Source organism: Ostrea edulis, chromosome 3 (assembly GCF_947568905.1).
Source record: "Ostrea edulis chromosome 3, xbOstEdul1.1, whole genome shotgun sequence".
NCBI classification, from domain to species: Eukaryota; Metazoa; Mollusca; class Bivalvia; order Ostreida; family Ostreidae; genus Ostrea; species Ostrea edulis.
In genome coordinates, this window is record NC_079166.1 from 96,850,102 (window position 1) to 96,875,481 (window position 25,380).

General features: G+C 34.9%; 1 long non-coding RNA gene across 3 annotated transcripts in view; it reads left to right on the top strand.

Annotated features, from left to right (window-relative positions):
- Window positions 1–1,896: 1,896 nt before the first annotated feature.
- LOC125672986 (uncharacterized) overlaps window positions 1,897–25,380 on the top strand; it is a 68,309-nt gene continuing 44,825 nt past the window's right edge. For all 3 annotated transcript variants that reach the window (XR_007369222.2, XR_008801527.1, XR_008801526.1), the window contains exons 1-4: window positions 1,897–2,028; window positions 10,987–11,317; window positions 20,100–20,587; window positions 24,437–25,044. This is a non-coding gene — a long non-coding RNA (uncharacterized LOC125672986). The remainder of the gene's footprint in view (window positions 2,029–10,986; window positions 11,318–20,099; window positions 20,588–24,436; window positions 25,045–25,380) is intronic.

Sequence of the window (25,380 nt, forward strand, 5' to 3'; positions counted from 1 at the left end):
ACTTCTAGAAGAATGAATATAATGAACAGTAATCGATCTCATAAATCCTGTGAAGAATACAAATTTTGGAATAGGACTAACACGGACCCTTGTTGACCGGTAACACCCATCGTAATGTGATGTAATGGTTTTTAAAGACGTTGACCTTGGATTTATATGAATAATTAGAAACTAAAATGTTGTGTTCCCTTGACTTAAAATTCGAGTATAATCGAGTTTACTTAGAAAATTAGTACAAAAGAAATAAAAATTTCCATTGTACAATACGTGTTATAATTGTAATGGCAATAACATTGAAACACAAAATCTCATTTTCAAGATGATATTGACATATAAAGAAAGAAAACTAACTGATTATCTTTCATACTATTTAGTATTAAGTTCACACAATATTAAGTGAAAAGGTTAGGATAAAGAAAAGTGATCAATCAAACACCTATAATGTAAAACTTATACGGTACCAATGTTGATGCACCAGATGCGCATTTCGACAAATTATGTCTCTTCAGTGATGCTCAACCGAAATGTTTGAAATCCGAAATAACAATGAAGTTTTAGAGCTATTATGATAAAAAAAAAACAGTGGCCCAGAAAAGTGGCAATACAAAATAAGCAATACAAAATAGAGAGTTTGGCAGTCACGAACCCATGGATATACCAGAGGTGGGATCAGGTGTCTAAGCAGAGTAAGCATCAACTGTTGACCGGTCACACCCGCCGTGAGCCTTATATCCTGATCAGGTAAACGAAATAATTAGTAAAAATGAGATTGATCACTGTTCGTTATCTTCACCTTTCATTAGTAAGTCATTTATTTGTCAGTAGTCTGCCTTGATTTAAAAACTATCATACGCAGAACAAGCTCTTGGGTATCGAATTAGTTGAGTAACATAAGCACTGTATGCAAGTGATGATGGGGATATTGCTATATATGAAAAGTTGAAGTGGCCTTGTTTGTCGTAAGGTAGAGTTGTAAGTGTATCGTTAACATCTATGTTCAATAGAATATTTAAGTCTGAAGCAGATGTGGAAGACTAATGCCTGACTTATTTTAAGTTTGCTGGGACATATCGAATTGACATGAATGAAAATAAGCAGTGTTTGGGATGGATTCACGATTTCCCCGAAAGTTTCTATTTCACTTTTGATGATCGAAATTTTCATGTGTTTAAAAGGTTTCACAAAATAGTACGTTTATACATCACGACAAGAAGCCCATAGTGAGTTTATTATTGTGTAAAGAAAGATGTGTTAAATGTTTACAAAGTTTTGAGAATGTATGTTTATGGGATCCGGTTTAAAATAGGTCCCCAGTACCCCCTTGCTTGTCGTAGAAGGCGATTAAATGGGGCGGTCCTTCGGATGAGACTCCAAAAACCGAGGTGCCGTGTCACAGCAGGTGTGACACGATAAAGATTCCTCCCTGCTCAATGACCATAAGCGCAGAAAATGGGCTGAAGTTTTGCATCCCTTCACCAACAGTGGTGATGTCTCCATATGAGTGAAATATTCTCGAGAGGGACGTTAAACAATATGAATTCAATCAATCACATTTCAGGTATCCTCTAGGTAAAATGTACCATTCAAAGGTTAAAATGTGACTGCAAAATTAGGATGCTTTAAATTACAAAATCAATCGATGGCCAAAGCGGAGTTAAACTCAAACAATCGATAAATTAAATGATAATGTCTTTGTTTTGTATGGTATTAATGTTTATTTTTACCCGTCCTGCAAATAGCATTTAATTGTTATATTCAAGTGGCAGTCCTTATAACTATTAAATAACAGTAAAGTAACAAAAGATATCTACATGAGAGAGCATAATAACCTGTTAAAAGGTCATCTTTACTGGGACACGGTAAACGAGGCAGGGAAGTTTTCTGGCAAATACGTATGGTATATATAACTCAACATTAAAGGGATTAAATTACAATACATATACGGTATATGTAAAGACCAGGAACATTGAAACCCGGATAGATAAGAGGTTTGGAAGCCATGTTGAAGAATTACTTTATCCAACGCAGGTAGGTGAACTTATACTTCGAGAAGTTACAAGAGTATAACTTTAAAACATTTTTTTTTGGGTCTAATTTGATAGTACCTCCTGTTCTTGAATATTGTTTAACGTCCCTCTCGAGAATATTTCACTCATATGGAGACGTCACCAGTGATGGCCTTTGCGTAGGGAGAGATCTTTATCGTGCTACACCTGCTGTGACATGGGACCTCATTTTCTGCGGTCTCATCCGAAGGATCGCCCCATTTAGTCGCCTTCTACGACAAGCAAGGGGTGGTGGGGACCTATTCTAACCCAAAAGAGATTATCCGTTCATTTTGAAAAATGAAATATAATTTATATCATAGGTCATTTTCAATATAGTTTTTTTTTATTCACATAGATTGTGTAAGGAAAATACGTAGTTGTCTATTTTTTCTTCAACTATTATGATGTAAAACTTATACGGTACCAATTTTGATGCACCAGATGCGCATTTCGACAAATAATGTCTCTTCAGTGATGCTCAACCGAAATGTTTGAAATCCGAAATAACTATGAAGTTTTAGAGCTAAATATAGCCAAAAACAGCGTGCCAAAAAAGTGGAGCCAAATTCGTCCAAGGATAAGAGCTATGCATGATATAATGCTCCAAACGTACGATTTTTTCAAACAAAAGAATAATAAGCTACAAATATGTGAATCTATGTTCAGTAGATGTGTAAAATAAAAAGGTGTTCAAAGATATCGAACAGTGATCAATCACAATTTCTGTAAGGAATATAAAATTAAGAGTAGGACAAAAACGGACCCCTGGACACAGCAGAGGTGGAGTCATATGCATAGCAGAACTAAGCATCCCCTGTTGACCCGTCACACCCGCAGTGATCCTCATACCTTGATCAGGTGAACGGAGTAATTTTTGGTCAAAATTAGTAAAACAAAAAACGATCTAATAATTGTTATGAAACACGGCAGTCAGTATTTGACCCAATGACAGCTTGTACTTGTAAATTAGATAGTTATAACACCTATAACATTTTCGAAATTTTGACTTTAAACGAGATTGTCTCTCCCACCTCTGGTGTGTCCAGGGGTCCGTCTTTGCCCAACTATCTATTTAGTATGGCTTATAGGAATTACGAGATCGATCACTGTTCGTTATCTTCACCTTGCATTAATTCAATAAATACACGTAATATTTGAATTATTACTCTCTTCAATTGTGTTAAAGCGCACCAATTCAATTATATAATGCGTGCAAAAACTGAATTATTGCTCTCTTCAATTACACTACTGATACCATTAATTCAATTGATGCGTGCAATAATTCTTTTAAAGAGAGCAACTGTATAATTAGAGATGTCTTCAGCTTAACATATTCACAATGGAATTAATGATTTCTCGTTAAAACAACTGGTGTGCATATAAATTCCTTAATCAAAAGGTTGTAAATAATAAAATATATCATTTAAATTTAAAAGATATTCAAATCATTTACACTGAGCTCCAATTTACACATACAAAGTACACAGAATGGTAGATAGAGATATGTAATTTTGACATATCGTCTACTGCACAAGGGGCCTCCGTGGCCGAGTGGCTAGAACATCGCGCTCAAAATCACACGGCCTCTCACCTCTGTGTGTGGCGGAAAACATCAATCGAGTTACTGTACAGGAAGAGGTTTCACAGTGTTAAATAAACAATAAAGCGAAGATAATGAAGAATTTCATGAATCACACAAAATCCAGAGTCGGGCAAACACGGACGCCTGAACACACTAGAGGTAAGATTAGGATACAGACCCCTGAATATACCAGAGGTAGGATCAGACAAACAAGGACCCCCTGAATATACCAGAGGTGGGATCAGACAAACATCCCCCCCCCTGAATATACCAGAGGTGGGATCAGACAAACATCCCCCCTGAATATACCAGAGGTGGGATCAGACAAACACGGGCCCCCTGAATATACCAGAGGTGGGATCAGACAAACACGGACGCCTGAATATACCAGAGGTGGGATCAGACAAACACGGACGCCTGAATATACCAGAGGTGGGATCAGACAAACACGGACGCCTGAATATACCAGAGGTGGGATCAGACAAACAAGGACCCCCTGAATATACCAGAGGTAGGATCAGACAAACACGGACGCCTGAATATACCAGAGGTGGGATCAGACAAACACGGACGCCTGAATATACCAGAGGTGGGATCAGACAAACACGGACGCCTGAATATACCAGAGGTGGGATCAGACAAACACGGGCCCCCTGAATATACCAGAGGTGGGATCAGACAAACAAGGACCCCCTGAATATACCAGAGGTGGGATCAGACAAACAAGGACCCCCTGAATATACCAGAGGTGGGCTTATGGGGATGTTAACATACCTTACAAATGTTTTTCAAATATTTGATTTTGACTGAGGGTGTGCGTGATGCTGTAAATGGACCTTCGTTTAGAGGGTCTTCATTTCATGACAGGTTTGAATTATATATGATACATGATATTTCATCTGATATAACTCCATATAAACCTTTATCAAAATTATCAATCAGGGTATCACACTATGGCTAGTGTCTTTCGATGGACACCCCAACACAGCACAATATTGTTACACGATGAAAGGTGAAAATTAATAACGATCTCATATCTTCTAACTCCTGTAATCTGCCAGAAGTGTTGAATTAAACATATTATCGACAGTAAACATCACAAGTATTACGCTCAACTTAAAAAGCTCAAGTAGCCATCTTCCATAATTTGATGACTTCCCATATGATCCTTAAATAGCTTGTATGTGTGTAGTCATTAATGTGAGATACGACATCTACTTTGATGCTTCAAAACTATTGTTTGGATATTACAAGGTTTTCAAACATCTCCATTAATGAAATAAGTGAAAAAAATCTTTGCCGACTGCTATCGTTTTAAAATTAATATTCCAGCTTTTGACAACGATTGACGATAACTAACTACTTCCTTTAATATCCTTACACGGAGCAATGAATCATATTAGAATGCGCAATACAACTGTCACGTGTTAAGACCATGGACCTAGAAAGTTACACTGGCTGCTACATGACAAACTTCCAAAACTGTAAAATCAATATTTATATGGTGACTGGCCTAAGGTTTACTTAACCAATATATTTTCTATGATTAAGACAAAACATGATACAAAAGAATCACAAAGTAATCTGCAATCAATGTTCAACAGTTCCTATTTCCCTATCACAATTCTTACATGGTATCATATGTCAATGTCTTTAATAACTGGTTCAATGTGTCAAACACGGTTTCCTTTTGGAAAAAAATCCTGGTCTGGGCTACTAACTTACCACAATGTGTCAAACACGGGTGTTTTGTTACAACTCCTGGTAGCCCAGATTTATCACAAGGCGTATAACCAGCTGGGTTTTCCAGCTGGCTTAGATATTGCGACAATCCTTGCTAGCAAATGTCAGATACCACAGTTACCCAACTAGTGCAACCTATTCTTAACTTCTTCAGTCCTGAAGTGACCATTAGCACCTTAGCCCCTAATTAAACAACTTGGTTTTCAGGCGGCTTATTCAGCTATCTTATTTATCAATTTTGTTTGATGCCAGAGTATACTTACCTACGCCTCTCTGATTGCACTGCTTTCTGAAGTGGTGTTCATCCAGCTCAGACTAACTCAGCAGACTGGCTTGGAAGAATATTTATAGGGGAACAGGATGGAAATTTTTAGATTGATCCATTTTTAATTTGCAGGGGTAATAAGTTTTCATTTTACTTTCGTCGATCAATAATTCCTTTTAAAACATTGTAGAGATAGCAGTTTGTCTTTAGGTTTGACCTTACACCCGATATGAATATATGATTACAAAATTAAGGGGATGAATGACTACAAAATTAAAGGGATGAATGATCAATTACATCACTGGGGAGCACTTGCGCGAGAATAAAGGTGACAAACATTTACCATTGCGATACCTTCTCTGGGTCATACAATATTCACAGATATATATATATAGATCCTCAGAGCACTAGGAAACATAAATTACTTGAAGAAATCATTTATAGTGGAGTACCCGGTAAGAAAATACATGGCCCACATCAGTCACGTACTTCAACAATCACTTGACCATACATTAACTAAGTGTTTCGGTGGTGTGATATAGAATGGTCAGTCGTAGTGGTCACCTCCAGTCATGTCATTGCTACTTTCCTTTTCTTCCAAACGTCAGTTTGCTAACACCATCGACTCTTCAAAGGAGCGTTTAGTCACGTGTAGTTTTGCTAGAAGTTACCCAACACATATCACACTGACCGTACCCCATTATGATACCCAACACATATCACACTGACCGTACCCCATTATGATACCCAACACATATCACACTGACCGCACCCCATTATGATACCCAACACATATCACACTGACCGTACCCCATTATGATACCCAACACATATCACACTGACCGTACCCCATTATGATACCCAACACATATCACACTGACCGTACCCCATTATGATGGCTATAGGACAGATTCAGTAGCTATCATGACCGCACCCCATTATGATGGCTATAGGACATATTCAGTAGCTATCATGACCGTACCCCATTATGATGGTTATAGGACAGATTCAGTAGCTATCAGTAATGCTTCAGTTTAGTGTCATGACACTCAGAATCTATTAAGTTTGGGATGCCAGACATGCTTGTTTTTTTTTTGTTTTTTTTTTATATAATTTATTTATTTTTTTGGTCACATACAATACATCAGACACTTACACAAACATACCTTTCATACATGCATACATGCTTCAATTTCCCTGTGGTTTAGGTTACTTGCTGTACAATAGTGAAAGTAATAATAATAACAATAATACATGTACTAAAGATAATGACAAGTACATGTAGTAATAATTAATCAATTGCAAAAATATTTTCCCACTTCATCCATATTTTATCAAAGTTATGTATTTTAAATGTTTGAATTGCAGCATATTTCTCTACATGATATTTAAACTTTAAGTGACATAGTAATCCAACAAGATTTGGTTCTTTATTCTGCATTAAACAGATAAATATGTATTGTTTAGCATATAGAATTATAAAGTTTATAGCTTTATTATTTAAAGACAGTGGAATTTCACCAAATATTATATTTGACACATTAAAACCAATTCTTTCTGAAATTTTTCTATATATATGAAGACTTAACTCACTCCACAATGTTTGGGTCTTATTACAAGAAGTAAAAACATGTGTTATTGTTTCAATATTACTTGTACAAAATCTACAGAGATCATTTGTTTTAACATTAATGTTTTTCAAATAATAACCAACAGGAAGAATTCTATGTAAAATTCTAAACTGTAGCCACTGAACAGAAGAATCACTAGATGTTTTGAAACAAATTTTAAACACATCTTGCACTGAAATATCATCTACTCTATATAAAGATAGTTCAGTTTTCCACTTGCCCATAGAAGTTGGGATATCTTCTTTTGCATTTAAAATATTGTAAATAATATTAGAACATCTTTCATGTAATAAAACTGGTTCAAAAATATAGGCATACATGGATTAACATTTTGTTTGGTTGAGTGTCTATCAATTGACAGACATTTTAAATATTTTGAAATTGCAGTAATAATGCTATTTACACAATGAAAGGTGAAAATTAATAACGATCTCATATCTTATAACTCATGTAATCTGCCAGAAGTGTTGAATTAAACATATTATCGACAGTAAACATCACAAATATTACGCTCAACTTAAAAAACACAAGTAGCCATCTTCCATAATTTGATGACTTCCCATATGATCCTTAAATAGTTTGTATGTATGTAGCCATTAATGTGAGATACGACATGTGCTTTGATCCTTTAAAACTATTGTTTGTATATTAAATTTTTTTTTAAAAATCGCCACTGATAAAATAAATAAAAAAACAGTCTTTGCTGGATACGACAAATGTTCAAGCGTTGGCCAACGATTGACAATAAATACATGTAACTACCTACCTTAAATGTCCTTACACGGAGCATAACCACTCCAGTGAATCATATTACAGTGTGCAACGCAACTCTCACGAGTGCCCAGAAAAGACCTATCAAATTACAATATCTGCTATCTGACAGATTTCCAAAAACTGAACAATCAATAAATCTTTTACTAATTTTAATGCAGCTTGTTCTCCCTAGCTATCTTATCATCTGTTTAGTCTGGTACTGCAGTCTACCTACCTAAGCTCTCTGTAGTGTCGTTCGTTCTACTCAGACTAGCACGACCGACTGGCTTTGATGGATATTTATAGGGGAACCGGCGCAGGAATATTTAGAACTGTCCATTTCTAAAGGGGTAATAGGTTTTAAAAAGTGCAATTGTGACAACTTCTATTTTTACTTCCGTCCATGAATAAACGGATAATACCAGAGTTGGGAACTTTTGCTTATGTTTATCCTTACATCTGGTCTAAATATATCATCACAAATGATCAACTACGTGTGTACAATTACAGTGTAGTTATAAAATACATGGATCCTATCAGCCACTTGACTATTCACTAAGTGTTTCAGCGGTGTGATCTGAGGTTATGCTATTGAAACAATAGATTTATTATCAATAAGCATGATAATGACAAGATTACAAATAGATTTACCGTATGGTGAAAGGAATTAATTCATTGAATATTTTACTTTCTGTTGGCAAGAAAAAATTAATAAAACTATGATTTAATCGCCCCAAAATACTAAGCAACGATTTTGCAAATGGCTTGAAATCAAAGTATCAAAAAAAGAAGCTCCAACGATTTGTTAGGATGCTCAGCCCAGACGGAGTCGATTCGGAAAGGATTGCTAAGATGGCTGATTTGTACCATTTAACATTTTGTCGTCTTTTCGTAATTTCGAGGTTAAAAAGACGACAAAATGATAGGTAGCGACTTTTCGCCACGAAATAGCAAAATGACGACAAAACAAAAAGAAAGCAAAGAAAACTTGCAAATTAGCGACAACTTTTTATCGTCTTTCGCTTAGCCGCTTCGTGTTGCAAACACCTGGTTGACGACAAAACCATATTACGCAGCTTTTTGCCCTGAACTAATAAATCGACAATAGAAGGAAGCTTTTGGAGTTTATATGAATTGGTATGCGTCCTCTATGTTTCTCTGGTCATCAGCCATATCAAATATTCTATTATTATATATGTATTGGGTGTGTAAATGATTTGTAAGGGGGCGATTTTGGAACGCCTCAATTCATATAATTATTTTCTGCTTTACCTGTGCGGATAACCTCAACATGCAACACGTACATCTCCAGTAGTAACGTGTGTGCCAAATCCTTTTGTGTTTGATATCTTGACAATATGATCTGTTCAATTCAATTCAATTTTCTCGTCTAATGATATCGTTGCTACTCTCGTGTCCTTCAAAATGCCAGTTTACTATCAACATAGCCTCTTCAAAGGAGCGAATGGTAAAGTATGTTCACCGGAAGTCTCAGTTGACTAGAAGCCAAGCTAGATACTACATAATTACTATAGTATAGGAGAGATCCGCATTAGATAGCTCTCAATAATGTTTGAATTTAGCTGGAAAACCGACAATGAAAAACAGAAACTATTTTGGACGCCAGGAATGCGAATATATTAATTGAAGTAGAATTGCTTCTCAATAAAAAAGAATTATTGCCTTAATTTTAGATCAAAATAAATATTTAGTGGCTTAGCTTTTTACTTTTTAGAGCCTTTGCAGGAAGGTTTTTTGGTTGGTTTTTTTTTTTTTGTGATCTTCACGCTACAATATGATATGTACATAATGATTATCACAGCCTAATCTCCGAGTTTAAGATTAAATCATCACACCTGTACAGCAATTAAGATACCTTGAAGTGAAGACCAAACTGCTAAAGGTAACCCATTGTTGAGGTTTATCTCGGTTTAAATGTTGACACTTTTTGTAACGACACAGACCGGTTGCGGTAGCTCAGTGGTTAAAGCGTTCGCCTCAGGACCGAGAGGTCGTGAGTTTAGAGTCCCGCTCATACAATGGCTGCGTCGAACATAAGATGCAAACATAGGCAGTGATTGCTTGAGTTTTTAAAATGTGCCTTTTATGATGCAGGTCATGTGTCCCAGCAGATGTTGAGAATGTTAGCTACAGCACTGCGCCCAATGCATAGGTATAAACCTATGGTACTTTGTCCACAGACAGGGCTGTCAATCTCTTTGAATTGGGTCCAATCCCTACCCAATTGTGAAAAACACCTACAATTCCCAGTTTACTTATCTAGAAATTCCCAATATCACAAACTGTTAAAATTAAATCGTGTTAGTTTCGATTTTATTTATGAATTCCCGCACATTTTCGACAAGTCCCGAAAAGTTGCGCAAAAGAGCTTTAGTTTCTTTATATATTGGCAACCAGGTAATCAATTGAAAAATAAAACTTAATTGAATTACTCTGTTGTTTTTGTCTTTACCTTAGAACAATCAATTTATGTTGTAATAGTTTTGATTAAAATCATTGTATAAATGTAAAATTTCCCAATTTGACCCAAAAGGTCGATAATTTTCCCATTCTAATGGGACCCGGACCATGTACCAAAAAAGGACAGGGACAGCCCTGACAGAAGTTGACATCTCATAAAAAGTAGAATGAATATCAAAGGGGCATTATAGAAAGAAAAAAAAGACAAATGTGACGTCACAATAGTTAACGATTCAATTTGGTGTAAGATGTCATATTTTCCAACATGGTGTCATTCTATTAGTAAATATGAAAACTTTAACCGTGTGTTCCGGGTGAAACCAAAACTGGAGGAATAGACCGCGATATCTGATGACTTGGGTTGTAGGACCCACTCCATGTACTCTAACTCTTCATTACTAATTATGATGATAATTTCTGCAAATAGGTTTTCGCTTATTGATGTCTTAGTGTTGCTTTCATGACAGTCCTTATCTTTTGTAGGGTACTGCAGTTTTACATGTCCTCCCAATGGCCACAGAATGCATCTGTTCATGGATCCGATATAACTCCGATTAAGGAATGTATTTCACGATAATATAAATACTCGGCATTATAACACACAAGGGTTTATATGAATGACGGATCAGAATCATCTGTTTATTGATGATCATTACTGGCAGACTTTAAAGGATATATGTGAAAATACCTTCGTGGAAAATGTGTATAGAAAAGAACACTACTGGAATTAGGTGATGATATATATGAAAAGACCAGGACGATTCTTCGCCCAGATAGAAGAGAAGCAACAATATACTTTATCCAAAGCAGAAAGGTTTGTTTTTACTCTTTGATATTGAGGCATCATGGTATAGCTTCCAGCATTCATTTTGTTTTTCAAAATGTTGCTTGATTGATTGTATATTGTTTAATGTACCTCTCGATAATTTTTCACTCATATGGAGATGTCACCATTTCCGATTAAGGTCTTCAAAATTTAGGTCAATGCTCAGCGCTTACGCCCTTTGAGCAGGGAGGGGTCTTAATCGTGCCACACCTACTGTGCCCCCTTGATTTTTGCGGTATCGACCTAAAGACCGCCCCATTTAGTCGCCTCTTTTGACAAGCAAGGCGTACTGGGGGTCTATTCTAACCCAGATATCCACGGGAGTTTTCAAAATATGTTTGATCTAACAGTATATTTTGTCCAACAATCTCAGTTTGGAAAATCTTTTTAGACATATATTTCCATATGAAAAGCTTTACATGCAACTGCTAATATTTATTGCATTGGTAACAATACAAACTGCCTATTTTTTATATTCAAAACCCCTTTACTATACCATGCAAATACTGTGTGATAATTGATATACTTTATTTACATTGAAGGCAACAATTACATGTATCTAATACATGAGACAGACATAACTAATGACGAAATATGGATAATGTAATATAATAGTGACCACCTAAGATCAAATTCTGAAAACTCTCTCCTTCCAAATGTTTAAAAACTTATTTTCTTCTATAGGGTTATCTTTAGTTGGTGCAATAAATTCTCTTCTATCTAGTGGTATAAATACGTGTAAAAATGTTCCAGTGTTGACACATGCAAGTCTTTATAATTTATGAATTATAATCAATATTATGCGGAAATAAAATCAATACACCTTTACTATTTGGATCTCCGTGATTAAAAATGACATGTGTTTTCCCCTCATTTATCCATTTTGATTGTGCAGCAGAATGTGTTTTAAAAGCAATTGCTGTACCAAAAGTTTCAAACGAATTTGTTGCCCTTTTTTATACGTTTTCTCAATTCTATAAAAACAATGTATCAAAATTACATTAATATCCATTTTACTCATATAAAGGCAGCTTCGACTTCCGCATACATGTGTTCTGGGAGTCGTCTTGGAACGCCCTTGATTGGCTGGTTATCTCCGGTGTCGATGCTATAATTAGCAAACCCTGTTCTTCCCGTGTAACTATCAGACTTTATGAACAGTAGATCATATTTCGACAGAAGAGATTTGACTGCATTTGCTTCTGTCTACCTCATATTCTAGCAAGTCCTCCTATACAGCTCACGTACTCAGGCAATTTGTCAGCAGCATCAATCATCTTCTATTATACACTCTGTTGGTGATAGTGTCCAACTGTTGTCCAAAGATAGAGTTACCCCTCTCAAAAACGTTTCTGCAGGCTCCACCATTCCAATATCTCAATGCATCTCGCTGTTATCTGAAACTATAACTTTCCCCTTTGTGACAATTTCCGTTTCTAGTGCCACAATTCTAAAACACCCAATTCTTCCCTCAAATTCTAGTGAGTTTCATCTCCCAACCTCACCTTTCTTTCATGTTGATTAATTAATTATGCCTTTGCTAGTTTTCAAACAATCAAGACTCAGAGCAGCATCAACAATCATGTCAGCAACCGTGCTGTCTGATATAATATCTCCTTGCGAAACTTACATTTGACGATTGCCTTTCTGTTATTCGAAGAGGCGTTCCTGACGCTAATGATATACTCTGATTCGTTTCAGCCAAGTCTAGTTTGCACTTTTTATTCATCTCTTCAAATGTCTTCCAAGATACCAGTGTAATATCAACCAACGCCAGGACAGGAATATCATTTATATTTCCTCTAATATACATTCCTGGCTCAGTAGTATTTCTTTGAACTCAAATACTTCCTTGGTACTCACGTCGAGATTTACTCACACATGGGTGATCTTTTTCACAAGTCCAGAAATGCCGGGCTTGCCTTTGCCAGTCTTGTGATTTTGCTTGTATTCGATAGTGAAGTTATTTTCAACTCTTCTGTTTGACTGTCTCTCTTTAAATGACCGTAGCTTGGACAAGATCTCAGACGATTGACAAGCCCAGCCTATCCTACTGCTCCAGACTCTTCCTGATGCTCTCACAAACGCAGATATGCGTCTGAGGATGAAACAGTCTAGAGCCAAGGACCTCAACGATGCTATCCGGCATGCCTTTGAGCTTAACGATATTTTAAAGAGCGAAACACAAAACGTATGAAGAAATTGGTTTTCTTCGAAAAAGTTGGAGATGATAATAAATATGAAACTAAGCGTGAAAGGTTAGAGGAAATCTGTATACATACAATTGTAACACTTCTTTGGAATCCATACGTTAGAACCCTTCCAGAACAACCATGGCACATTATCGGTTTTAGACGTTCTCCTCTTTTCATATTGTATATCATTAATTTCTTTCTGCAACCCGATCAATATTTCCTTCATGGAGATAGCTGGTATACATATGGGTAAATGTATACAGATTTCCTCTAACCTTTCACGCTTAGTTTCATGTTTATTATCATCTCCAACTTTTTCGAAGAAAACCAATTTCTTCATACGTTTTGTGTTTCGCTCTTTAAAATACCTTTAAGCTCAAAGGCATGCCGGATAGCATCGTTGAGGTCCTGGGTTCTAGACTGTTTCATCCTCAGACGCATATCTGCGTTTGTGAGAGCATCAGGAAGAGTCTGGAGCAGTAGGATAGGCTGAGCTTGTCAATCGTATGAGATCTTGTCCAAGCTACGGTATTGTGTCGCTAGCCCTTTGTCTTCTCTTTCTTAACTGAGCTCTATATAATTCCGTTTGGTTAGCTGACTAACATCTCTCTTCTCGTGAGTGACTTGGGATTTATTTGCATTGTTCTAGCTAGGTTATCAAGCACTCCCTGAACCCGACCCCTGAGGGAAACAGCAAGGTGCATTCCCTTTTCAGCCTCAGACCAATAGTTCAAACAGGCACAAGCATTAAAATGTGATTTATAATCTAAATATGAAGTTGAACCATCATATGTTGCTGGTTTAATCTTACCAGGCTTATCTGTATTTTCTTGAACGCCTTCAATTATTTGGTGCTTGTGACAGGTCCCTTTTACTACGTGTTGTAACATTTCTTGGCATATTGTCTGGCGTTCCTAAATACACCGGTGTTGTTTCCTTCCGAAGTCTGTCTTTTCTTTCATAAAGTTCATATGGATCTTCTGTATGAGCATTAATCTTAGTTTTAGGCCTTGCTTCTCTTTCCTCATAGCTTTCCTCTGCATCATGTTCTAATTTACGTCCAGACCCTCCAATGTCTGGGTCTCTAGCAGTACCAGGTGTTGACTGTACCCTATGTTCTTTAATTTGTATGCTTTCATTAGAATGCTCCTTACTTTTCTATTGTTCCAACATCACACAACTTATTCAAATGAAATCACACTATGATTTTACGAATGAGTTGATTTCGATTATCCCATCGCTGCCACCAAAACGTTTGTAACGTGTAATGTGGGCTCAAACCACGGATAATAATTTTTTTTAATGTTTCCTACGTTTCTATATGATTAAACTATAGTTCTAAGCAATAATCATCACTTTGAATCAAAACTATGATTATTTCCTTATTGATTTATTATATGATTTTCCTCTAACTAGTCTTTGCCTAGTCTAATCACAAGTGCTTAAGCCTCTGGGCTGAAACTACTGTTTCAAACTTCAAGTCCGAACTTTTTATTTATTTGAACTTTTGCTCTCGGACTATCTTCTGAAGGAATAATGTCTCACATGGTCCACCCCCAGTAATTTGAGGTCCCTCATATAAGACAATAAACCTTACCTCGATGCGATCCTATCTCTTCGCTGTCTATTTCTCTGTTTAACCCAGATACGCAAAAGTGCTATGTATACCTCTGCTCAATTCTGCTAAATCATCTTCAAGTCTCAAAAACGTTTGAGACAACGTACAGTACACAATAAATAGCTAATCATGGACAAGACTTGATTGACCCTGATTGCTTCATTTACGTAATCAAAGGAATTTTCATTACAATTTTCTTTTCTTTGTACTTTGTCATAAGTATGTCACGTGACTGAAAGAGGTGTATGGAAAGCAGAGAGAGTTGTATTCAGCAAATTGCTCATGTATGCTCAATACTCAGTTCTCTGGACAACTATCATATAGTGATACACTGTATATATTCAGCAGATTTATATAATCTTAGAGATTGACTGAGAAGTATATATGAATTGACTAGGCACAAATTCAAGTAGTTTGTTTCAGTCATGCTGTACAGCTAGATTATTGCTCTAGTGAATTACAACTCTGGTAAATATGATTTATAAATGTGTGTGTTGCAGTTGGGGATTTTTATAATATCCTAGGCACCTGATCCCACCTATGGTGTATCCAGGGGTCTGTGTTTGTCCTATCCTCAATTTTTGTTTAAAAATTTTATAGGAGTTTTTAGATTGATCAATGTTCATTCTCTACAATTTTCATCAATGAACCTCATGAGTATTTCTAACTCTTGGAGACCTGTCAAGCCAGACTACATGTGTCACAGGAAATATTTTGCACGTGGTTTAACAACCTTTTCGTTTTTGCCCACTTTCGGATTCTTTCTTGCATCATGACATTGATTACTGTTCGTTACTTTCTTCGTTTAATCGTCATTATCAACTCCGTGACATTATACAACTTACAGTTTATCGTTTGAATGAGATTGAGGTATTACGACACTCAGGGTATGTTGATAATAGAGGCCCCACAAAACATTAGATAAATCCACAAAGTCTTTAAGCGTTCGAAACTCAACCACAACGAAGTACGAAGTAGTTATTTACGGTTTGAGTCAATGTAATCCAGGATCCAAAACCATGGACTGAGATTTGACTTAAGTCAAAAATAATACTTGGTATATTTCCGTGGCTAATTAATCACAGAAATACCTCATTAACATTTTGAATTATGTTCAAAATCTTGTTTCATGAATTATGTTGACAGTCAATAATAATTCTATATATATAAGATCAATGTTAAAATTTGTCTAGGTCTCAGTGTATGATAATGGAATCAGGTTTCACCAAAGAAGTAGAATTAGCAAGCACCTTACTTCAGTTTCGATTCAACTTTTAACAAAATGATTTGCATGAAATGCTTAAGATTTGAGAGGGTTACTCACGTTTAGAGTGTTTTTCTAATCCAACTGATTTGATCTGAAGTGTGCTTTGGGACTGCTAAATGGATACCTGTCAATCATCACTATAAAGGCGGGGCTCAATCAACCAAGTGCGTTATCAAGCGTGACATTTGATGGAATCATTGATGGTTAATATTGTAATGAGGACTGTGTGTGATGAAAACAGCCTTCCTTTCGTAACAAAGTTTCACATTAGAGGCATGAGTGCCTCCTCTACTTCTCAAGTGTCCGAATAATTCGCTGTTAAGTGTGAACTCTTTACTTTTAAACACATCAAATAAAAAATTGATCCATAATTCATTGGGAGTAATTTAGCAGGTAAAATATACTAGTATATTCATCTTTAAAACCTAACATTTTATCCACTACTCCTTTTCCGTGCAAAACTTCAAAAAATGCCAAATCAGGAGAGTTGCCTGTTATTACTTTTTCGATCCAAAAGCACTCTCAAGATATTATGAAATTAATTATATTCTCCCTATATTTATTTTTGAATAACTGTTACTCTTTTAACTTTATTACATTTTGCTTCCAATATGAATTCTAAACACTCTCTTGTGTTATTGGGTTAATATTTTCAAGGCAGAGACTTGGAATATTGGTTGGGACTGTTCCATAGACATGGATACTAGGATTTTAGTTTTACAATTCCCTGTCTGGCCATGCTAATTTAGAATTGAAAAATACGAATGTTTGCTTATCAATGTTGTCTGATACAACCCCTACCAAATTTTTAACAAATAACTTGATGAAGTAATAGCAGTCCTTAGTATAATCTAACAAAAATTGTGAAGTCAAGGGTTTTAGTAACAAGGTGTATGAGATACTACTTCATAACACGCTATAAAGAATGACTATGTATCACATACAAACATCAAACAAATGTTAGACATTGGTTTCACTTCCTAATTCAGACAGGTGAGAGGCACCTGCCACAGAAAACACTTTGAAAGGAAAGATTGTCTACCTAACCAGGTACTGCTACTCGGACTACAACTCGTATACAGTTGTTTCAGATATATTCTTAATCACTTGGAATCTTTGACTTGTAGATAATTTACCTGGTCGATTTCTGAATTTAAAACCCAGGTATTCCCTGAGCATCATGAACCAAAGACAATGAGCTCAAGAAATGAAAGCGTTTGCAACAAATCTGTTTTCAAGTGTAACAGTATAGAAATTATTGACAGTTGATATTGTGTTAGTGACTGTTATCATTCAAACAGTCCTCGTAGTACAACAGGCCATTACATTAAGATCTACTCTGCTTCTTCTACTATCATCTCTAGAGATAATCGGACAAAGCATCGATAATATACTAAATAGTGCCCTACCACTACTACCATTATTTTGGAAGTACTTTTGCGTGTTCTTAAACTTTTTCTCTAGTAAAGGTAAAATAATCATATGTATCCTTTTCTTTTACGTGTTTGACTTTCTTATTGCAGTACAGGTAATATTTCTAATAGAGATGAAATAGTCTTGATACAATGTGTTTCCTTTTTTTCTTCCATATTTATCTGGCCCAATGCTTTAACAGAATTTATCCACATGATAGAAACTTTTGGAAGACTGCAATAACTATTGTGTTCTTATCTGTAGCTTATTATTGAAACTTTATACATGTACTTGCTATTTAATTATAATTATGTTATAGGATCTAAATGTTTTAACTTGCAATTATTCCCAAGATGATGAAGTTATAACCTAGATTGATGTAAAACTTATACGGTACCAATTTTGATGCACCAGATGGGCATTTCGACAAATGATGTCTCTTCATTGATGCTCAACCGAAAGTTTTGAAATCCGAAATAACAATCAACATAATTACAAATATTCTAGTTTAATGTCATTCATACGTACTCAGACTTCAACCAATTATAACTAAAGAAAGTATTGGAGGTAGTATTAAAACTTTAGGAAATGGGCCCGAATATTTCCTGGCTTTGGGCTCTGATTAGTAGTATAAACATTGTATCATTTAGATCAGAGTGAACATTGTCTGTACTAATAATGTATTTTTTACTTATACTACCACTTCTTTGCTTACTTACATTGCAGTATGTTAGTGTATTTGTGTAAAACTTATACGGTACCAATTTTTATGCAGCAGATGCGCATTTCGACAAATAATGTCTCTTCAGTGATGCTCAACCGAAATGTTTGAAATCCGAAATAACAATGAAGTGTTAGAGCTATTATAAGGAAAAGCAGTGTCCCAAAAAAGTGGAGTCAAATTCGTCTAAGGATAAGAGCTATGCGTGAGGGGGAGATAATCTTTAACTTTGAAATGAATTTCTAAATTTTATAACAGCAATTAAATATACATCCGTATTTTCAAGCTAGTCACGAAGTACTTAACTACTGGGCTGTAGAGATAACGATAAACTTGCTAGAGCTATTTGTTTAAAATGATCTTCAAATGGCATTTATTATTTATATTTGTTATCCACTGATTAGTAAAACACATATCATGCATAGTCAGGGATTCAATTTCATTCACTTACAAAAGAATCAATGGTATATCCAGGGGTCCGTATTTCCCCAACAAAATATTGTATATTTCCTACAGGAGTTGAGACTAATCACTCATCATTATCTTTACTTTTTATTCAAGTGATAAATGTAACGGTTATAAACTCTTAGAATTCGAACATTTTTCAATACTTATAACTCTTATCTGCCATCTGTGTATTTTCAGATGGCAGATAAGAGTTATATGTATAGTCGTAATATGCGAACAAAATCAGAAGTAGACGGTACAAGATTACCGTACTACATTAGATAGTTTTAATTTAGTTCGAAAACCGACAGTGAAATTCAGAAACTGTGATGGACGCCAGGAATGTCAATTTATTGAAGGCGAATTGCTTCTCAATCAGTAAGAAATTGCTTGCCTTAGTTCTAAATCAAAATAACTATTTAGGTAGTGGTTTACTTTTTTCACTTTTCAGAGCCTTTGCAGGAACTTTCGGTGATCTTCACGCTACACCATGAAATGCACATCTTGATTATCACAACCTAATCTCCTAGTTTTCCTAAGTTTAAATCATCGCACCTGTACTACAATTAAGATATTATGTGTAAAGACCATACTTGTATATGTGATCCATTGAATTAAGGAAATGACTTTTATAGCAAACCTTGATTTAAATGTAAACACTTTTCATAACAACAGCTATATAAATTATGTGATATCATTTGTGAAACATTTGTCACTGAACTGAATCATTAAGAGTAAAAACGGATTGAAAGGAGGTAATTAAAAACAAAACATATGACGCTACAATCTATTAATGATTCAGTTCAGTGACAAATGGTTTCTTTATTCAGGTAACAATAAGACATAAGTAGCATATCAAAAGAACCAAGCATCAAATGTTTGTCACAATTACATGTTTTACAGATGATATCACATAATTTATCACCATCTTGTACCACAGATGGTATTTTATCATATAAGCTTCTCTTTTTTTTATCTCAATTAGCGTCCCAAATTGATACAACACATCCGTTCATTTAATTAAGTGTTATATTCACGTGCTACAGATCGCACAGGATGATAACTAGTCTCATAATTCTATTTTTCTTCATTTTCTGTTGTTTTTGTAGGTTATTCCAGTTTTACATGTCCTTTCAATGGATTAAATCGGATTAGACCGGAAAAACCGAGGCTCCGTTTCACAGCAGCTGTAAGCTATTAACAGATGTCTAAATTGTGCATTCCTTCACGGGCAATGGTGAAGTTTTAATATCAGTGAAAAATTCTCGAAAGGGGGATTATTATACAATATATATATTGGAGTATGATACAACCAACCAGTGGATCAAATTTATTTCCCGCAAATTGGTACAACAAATCCGTTCAATTAATTAAGTGTTATATTCACGTGATACAGATCACACAGGATGATAACGTACAGAGATGACGGGTCAGAGTCGCCTGTTTAATGGTGATCATTACTGAAACATTGTAAAGGATATATGGATATATGTGAAGCCACCTGTGTGACCAATTTGTCTAGAAATCAACACTACAGGAATCAAATTAAAATAAATAGGAAAAGATCAGGAATCTTAAAGCCCTGGTAGAAAGAAAGGTCAGAGGACAAGTATTTTTTTTTTTTTTAATTTTCATCATTTATTAAAAAGTATACATACTATTTGGGATAAAAGACAGAGGACAAGTTAACCACCACACTATATCCAAAACAGGTAGGTAAGCCTTTACTTGTTAAAATATTCCTTTACTATCTGTAAAATAAAAAAGGCTCCATGTAATCTAGTTCAGTTATTCTTCAAGAAAACATTTTAAAACCCATTTTCTTATTTTCATTATCTTTTAATTATCTCAATCAGGGGCATTTCTCTTTGGTGTGCATTCTGAATTTACATTTATCCAAAGAAAATTCACACACACACACACACACGAACACATACATGCATATATAATATATATATATATATATATATATATATATATATATATATATAAGGAATGACTTTAATTCTGGGGCAAGTTATACGAGTATAACCTGGTTTGGGTCAGTTTACGCTTTATAATCCGCGAAGTAATTTCTTATAATTTAATGCAAGAGACAAAGATGCTAACCTTCGTTTATCAAAATGTACATACACTCGGAAAAATACAAGTTAACCAAGCCGCGCAATGATTTACTTAGCAGCAGCGACACGAAGCGTCTAGCTGCGAAGCCAAAGGTCGCCATCTTTAATCTTAGTTCTACGGAGCCTAGCCATTTATCAAAATATTGTATCGAAAGTGAAGTTTATCATGATAGAAAATATGCGTAGACTATCCATGTAATGCGTATTTCGCTGCCCTTTTAGAGATAGAGATCGACTTTGAAGTCGCTCATCTCCGACAGATTGAGAAAATACGGGAAATTGCATTGTTTAGGCCTACCCAAAATAAATCTTCAAATATCAGAAAATGCAATAATTTACGGCTTTCAACTCTGTGAAAACTTCTACTAAAGGAAAACTTACCCTTGTATGCAATGTTGTCGCTAATAGTAAATCCGACACAAGAAAATATGTAAGAAAGTAACAAATAGCGATCCACATGTCAATGTGTCTGACGTCATGTGATAAAATGTGACGTATGAATTTTTGTTTGCTTTGTTGAAAGACGGATCAAGGAATGAAACAACGCACCCCCACCCACCCACCCCACCCCCACCCCCCTCCTTTTCCCCCAGTGAGAAATGTATTTCAAAATGAACAGGGTAATGCTTACTTGGTAAATCATTAATTTGAATATAATATCTTTGTTTTAATATATTATTCGACCATATATATACAGAGAAAGATGTTTTACAAAAGTGATTTGCGTACAAGTAGGCCTAGATGCTAATATTGACAACCATTATTGTGCACGTTGACTTTCTATTCCATAGAAGGCTGAAAACAGTGCTGCAATGTAAATTTAGATCTAGAGAAAAAAAAAATAGTTCTGACATCTGGTTGTCAAGAGGGTGTGTCCCCATACCAAACCAGGTTATACAAAAATAACTTGCGTTCCTCAATTAGAATTTGACCAATCAGAGACAAGGATACAATAAGAATTAAATTATATATATATATAATATACATATTCTATAAAGAGCTAGGTACGTTTGTTATCATAACTAGGCCCTATAAAATACTTCAAAAATGAAGAACAATTATCAATACAAATCATTGATATATATGAAGTTGATGATCCCTAGTATTTATATATACAAACATATCGGCGGATCTAGGTCTCTTGTAATGTTAAGTACTATTCAAACCTATCCGGAATCCGGGAAATGGACGATTTTTTTTTCACTTTTTCTACCTTTTAGGAGAAAATTCCATGTGGCCACATGCATCAGCCACAAAAAGCAGTAAACTAGAGATAGATTATCTTCAAAAGAAGTAATTGCTCATGTTTCGTTCTGGCCGTTGGCTGTGGCCAATTTCTTTTTTTTTATATATATATATATATCTAATCAGGCGTCTTATTTTGACGTTTGTGCACAGGCGGATCGCCATGTACCTACAGTGGTATAAGAAAATTAATCACAACTTAATGTATTTGTTATTGTTTTAGCGACCATAATGATACAATGTATTAATAATTACAATCTAAAATATATTATTTCATGAATAAATCCAGCAACCGGACCGAATAAAATGCAGTATATCTACTAGGTCGGTTATGATCCACAGTTGTACACCAAATCTTGTCTTAATTTCTTTAAATGTGTACATATGAAATGTTCCTGTCGCTTATAAAATCATAAATATGCAATAACAATGACAGTATAAAGGTAAATTGGTTAATACAACAGTTTAATACACATCATCTCAAAAAATAGTATTGAACCTTGTTTACATTGACAACGTACAGTGCGGACCAAAAAAGCTGTTCCAAGCAAAACAGTTTTAAAACTTCATAATGAAAAATTGTGACGTCATTTTTGCATACTTTTAATTAAAGAAAGACGTCATGATTACCAATCACAAGTAACTGTCATATGTGATAGAATGTTCAAGTCTTCTCTTGGGTTCATGAATTATTGTTTTAGCAACGTTTAGGCTTTACAACTATGTAAAAAAAAAAATAGCATCTGTATGCATGATTACTGGAATAGCAAACAAAATCAGAAGTATACAGTACAAAATACCCGTACTACATTAGATAGTTTTAATTTAATTTGAAAACCGACTATGAAATTCAGAAACTGTGTTGGACGCTAGGAATGTCAATTTATTGAAGGAGAATTGCTTCTCAATCAGTAAGAAAATGCTTCCCTTAGTTCTAAATCAAAATAACTATTTAGGTAGTGGTTTGCTTTTCACTTTTCAATATAGTGATATATATAATTTATATAAGAATATACATAGCTTTCCATTCCATTTTCAAATAAGAAAATGTACGATTTTTGTCCTAATATGTTAAAGATAAAAATATGTGAATGTATATTCAATAGATGTGTAGAATTAAAAGATGAAATAACGAATAAAATCAAAAGTAGACAGTACAAAATACCTGTACTACATTAGATAGTTTTAATTTAATTTGAAAACCGACTATGAAATTCAGAAACTGTGTTGGACGGCAGAAATGTCAATTTATTGAAGGAGAATTGCTTCTCAATCAGTAAGAAAATGCTTGCCTTTGTTCCAAATCAAAATAACTATTTAAGTAGTGGTTTACTTTTTTCACTTTTCTGAGCCTTTGCAAGAACTGTCGGTGATCTTCACGCTACACCAAGGAATGTACATCTTGATTATCACAACCAAATCTCCGAGTTTTCCTAAGTTTAAATCATCGCATCCGTACTACAATTAAGATATTATGCAGTGAAGACCATACTTTTATAAGTGACCCTTTGAATAAAGGAAATGACTTTTGGAAATCTCGATTTAAATGTAGACACTTTTCATAACGACAGCTGGTGACAACTCATTAAGAGTTAAACGGGATTGAAAGGGACATAATTCAAAACAAAATAAAACTTGTGACACTACAACCGATTAATGATTCAGTTCGGTGACAAATGTTTTCTTTATTCAGGCAACAATAAGATATAAGTAGCATATCAAAAGAACCTAACATCAAATCTTTGTCACAATTACATGTTTCACAGATGATATCACATAATTTATCACCATTTTGTACCACAGATGGTATTTTATCATATAAGGATTTTTTTAAATCTTAATTTGTGTCACAGATCTGGTGGCATTTTTACGTGTAGATATCGAAACCTTTCACCAGGTATTCCTAAAGGATATTGTGGAATAATACAAAACTGGAGATATAAACCGGGAAATTTGATGACTTTGATTGTAGGACCTACTCCATATATTATAACCTTCAGTACTGATCAGAACATTTAGATGATGTTTTTCTTACTAGTCTCATAATTGTATTTTTATTCGTTTTCTGTTGTTTTCAGTAGGTTATTCCAGTTTTACATGTCCTTTCAATGGATTAAATCCGGGGTTGGAATTGGTCCCCAGCAGCCATTGCTTGTCGTAAGAGACGACAAAATAAGCGGTGCTCTGGATTAGACCGAAAAACACCCGAGGACCCGTGTCACAGCAGTTGTAAGCGATTAACAGATGTCTAAATTGTGCAGCCCTTCATGGGCAATGGTGACGTCTTCATATGAGTGAAAAATTCTCGAAAGGGAGATTTAAGTATTATACAATTAACCAGCGGATCAAGTGTATAGCCCACAAATTGATACAACGCATCTGTTCGTGGGCTTAATATCATTTTAATTAAATGTTATATTTAATTAGATGTTATATTCACGTGATAGAGATCACACTGGAATATAACGTACAGTGATGACGTGTCAGAGTCGCCTGTTTACTGATTACTGAAGCATTGTCAAGGATATATGGATATATGTGAAGCCACCTGTGTGACCAATGTGTATAGAAATCAACACTACAGGAATCAAATTAGAATAAATAGGAAAAGACCAGGAAGATTGAAACCCCGGTAGAAAGGAAGGTCAGAGGACAAGTTAACCATCACATTATATCCAAAAAACAGGTAGCTAACCTTTTACTCGTTAAAATATTTTCCTTTACTATGTGTAAATTAAGAAAGCCTCTATGTAATATAGTCCAATTATTCTTCAGGAAAACATGTTTAAAACCTATTTTCATATTTTTATTATATTTTTATTATCTTAATCAGGAGGCATATCTATTGTACTCGTTTACCAGAAAATATAGATAAAAAGACATTAATCGTCAGCATTGTCATCAAATATATATCAAAAGACATGGTTGATTTTAAATTTACACCCACACAGGCAATTCAAAAATTACAATGAGAGTCAGATTGATATTCAGCTTGTTGTCTCTTTAATGTTTTTTTGTAAGG